The 3,014-nt window shown below is 38.1% G+C and overlaps 1 protein-coding gene across 1 annotated transcript in view; it reads right to left on the bottom strand.

The window, feature by feature from the left end:
• The window catches only part of NEK6 (NIMA related kinase 6), a 3,457,780-nt gene extending 3,455,791 nt beyond the window's left edge, over positions 1 to 1,989 (bottom strand). The window contains exon 1 of the mRNA XM_044058651.1: positions 1,771 to 1,989. The gene's annotated coding sequence lies outside the window, so the exon portion shown is untranslated. The remainder of the gene's footprint in view (positions 1 to 1,770) is intronic.
• Positions 1,990 to 3,014: the final 1,025 nt, after the last annotated feature.

Raw genomic sequence — 3,014 nt, 5'->3', positions numbered from 1 at the left:
CACATGGCAAATACCTGTGTCCCTCCATAACCAAGGTTAATTTCAAATGTATGTACTTGTGTTAGCCTACTAGTATTAAATTGGTTAACATTAAACAAACACAATAAATAATGTACCCTGATGTGAATACTAGGCAACAATATTGGCATATCTGCAATATCTGATCATTTCTAAGTTACACAAGAGCCCCCAACATTTTTTATTTCGTGTAACTTTATATATCACATAGATAGGCAGCACCTATCTTCCCTGATATGTAAAACTTACACTCAGTATTATAGGAATAGCTCTCAACTTCTTTGTTCAAGAATCAGGGACAAGACCAAAATAAGACGGACAAAGATCTAAAATCAAAGGCAATTTTTTAATTATTACTGTAATTCACTTAGTTGGTGGTAGAGCAGAGTTTGCTTTAACTTGCATTTTCTGAAGAATAAGTATAAAACTCTATTTTCTGGCCAATTGCAATCCCGAATGATTTACCAGACCCCTTCCCCAACAAGAAAAGAAAAAAATGAAGGACATGGCAAACATTTAAGGCAAAATCAGGTACTGTTGAAAGTTACTTGACAGAAACTCCATTACAAACACGAAAACCCAGCTAAATCTTTGCAATGACTCATCAAAGCTGACAGTCAACCATCTCAGTTAAATGCAGTAGTAACTGTGCCTGCTTCTGTTAGATGTTTAAAACTATTTTTAGACAGAAACGTTGCTTAGTAAAAACTAACATCGGGGAAGACTAAGGCTTCCATATAAAGTTACACTATTGTATCATACATATATGTACCCAACTGAGCAACAAAAAAACAATGCATTAGCCAGGCATTCATCAACAAGACATCTGCGTCTGCCTGGGTCTGTACGCGAGGGTGACCAAGTTCAAATGAAACATGCAACAAATGGTTAGCCATATCACCTGAGTAATTAAGATATGTGACACTATAATTACGTAATATGCTACAATTAAAAGGAATATGACTTCATAACCTGGTCCCCCATCTATGTGCAGTGATTTAACTACGATAAAAGACTGCAGAGATGCTTTTCTGAATGTTGACTTTACTTAAATAAAGCTCTACCAATTTCGCAACACAAGTCAATAGACATGATATCTCCTCCTGTTTACAGCGTAATGAGCACAGTACCAGAAAAGAGGCAAAGCAAATAAAACGCTCACATGTTAATTGTGGTACGTTTTAATAGCTAAGAAAAAAATCATAAAGGCCTATTTTATACCCACTCCAGTGTGTACTAACAACCTATGTAGCAAAATTACGTCGCAGGGGTCAAAAACCGTGTCAACGACGGAATACCACAAATGTTTAAATAGAAGAAAACACTAACAAAAAGCCATGTGCAAATGCCAAAACATACTACACATGTGAACATCAGCCCTTCTGGGTCACCATCCTTGAAGCAATCTATAGTATCAACACTGTCAATTTTCTTTCATAACTTTCAAAAATGACAGCCTAGAAACACCACGGGACTGTAATCAGAGCAACATAGGAAACTCAGCAGTAAAGGGCACATCCACCCACCCAGGCAGTCACTGACAGTCCGGTGGACAAGGAGATGTATGGACTAACTGTAAACAGGAAACTACCAGTACATTTCAGACTCATATAAGACAGCGTGACCCTGCGATGTCGCGGGGACTAGGTTTGGACGATTCGCACTTTATGACTGGAGTGTGCAGAAAAGAATATTATCGAGAAGAAAACATCGTCATCTAACAACGTAACATAACACCAAGAGTTTTCTTACCACTTCTAAAAGATGTCGAAGTGTCTTATTCAAATACGTGCAGTGAAAACAGCCAAAACGTAAACCAGCTAACTCATGCTGGGCTCAGTAAACTAACAGAGCCAAGTTTTCTCTCTGTCCCTCGACTACGAAATAAGTCTCCTGCTACAGTCCGCGTGCCCGAGCATCCGTGTTTAGGTGCGCGTCTTCGCTAGCCCTGACTCTGTAGCAATGCCTCCGGGTGCGCGCCTTCGCTAGCCCAGGCTCTGTAGCAATGCCTCTGGCATTCGCGCCCCCTCTCTTGAATTTGTGACGTTCTTCGTACTGTCAGGCGTCCTACTGTTGGTTCAACTATTTGCCACGCAGGCCTTTGGGAGACTAAATTTTGTATTTATCTTTTCAGCTATTGGGGAGAGGGAGTTATTTGTCCGTAAAAATGAAATATTAAAGGTGCATGTCATCCTGTTTATAACCAGCGTTTGACTCCAAAAGTTAGTTATTATCTGAAACATTCGGGCCATGTATATTTTAGTTTTGCAGCCGTATTTTAATAGAATAATGAACAGAATTTTGACTTTCCAACTTTAGTTTTAACTGAAAACTAACAGATTCGAAGAAGACAGGGGCAAACGTTACAAAGAGAAGACTTTAAGAGGGGGTGATGACTTCGGAATTTACCTCTCAACTCCCCCTAATTTTGAATCACATTTTTGCGCTGTCCATCTTAATCCCTTGTAAAACTGGCAAATTAGGAGAAGAGGTGGCGATTTATACTTAAATAAATAATGGGAAATAATTAATAGTGTAGACAACTTTTATTTTAGAAAATGTATATAAATTCAAATACCCTTATTTTGTCAACATCTCAAGTTAATAGTACAAACATTAAAAAAGTGTCCCCGATTATCTCTGGATTTGTCCCTGATTCTTAGAAGGTCTGTCACTGGTTCAATTGTGAGCTGTGGTTGAAAATTATTTATGCTGTTTTGATTTCCTGGTTCCATTAGGTAAGAGGACTGCATTTAACAGTCACGTAGGGTTACCACCTGTCCCTCTTTGCGAGGGACAGTCCCTATTTGGGCAGTTGTGTCCTGATGAAAAAACAAAAAAATGGCGAATGTCCTGAGATTTTAGGACAAAAAATATTTCCTAACTTTTCTTTAATAGTTCCATCATTCAGTTATTTTATATTTGAAACACCTAAATGCTATAAGAAATAGTGTAAGCGACTTAAATACTAAATGAATAAGCTTTTATTTTGGTAA

This window comes from Protopterus annectens, chromosome 16.part0 (genome assembly GCF_019279795.1).
Source record: "Protopterus annectens isolate FY-2018-M chromosome 16.part0, PAN1.0, whole genome shotgun sequence".
In the NCBI taxonomy this organism is placed as follows: Eukaryota; Metazoa; Chordata; order Ceratodontiformes; family Protopteridae; genus Protopterus; species Protopterus annectens.
Note: the sequence above shows the minus strand (reverse complement) of the source record. Positions and strands in the feature narration are given on the sequence as shown.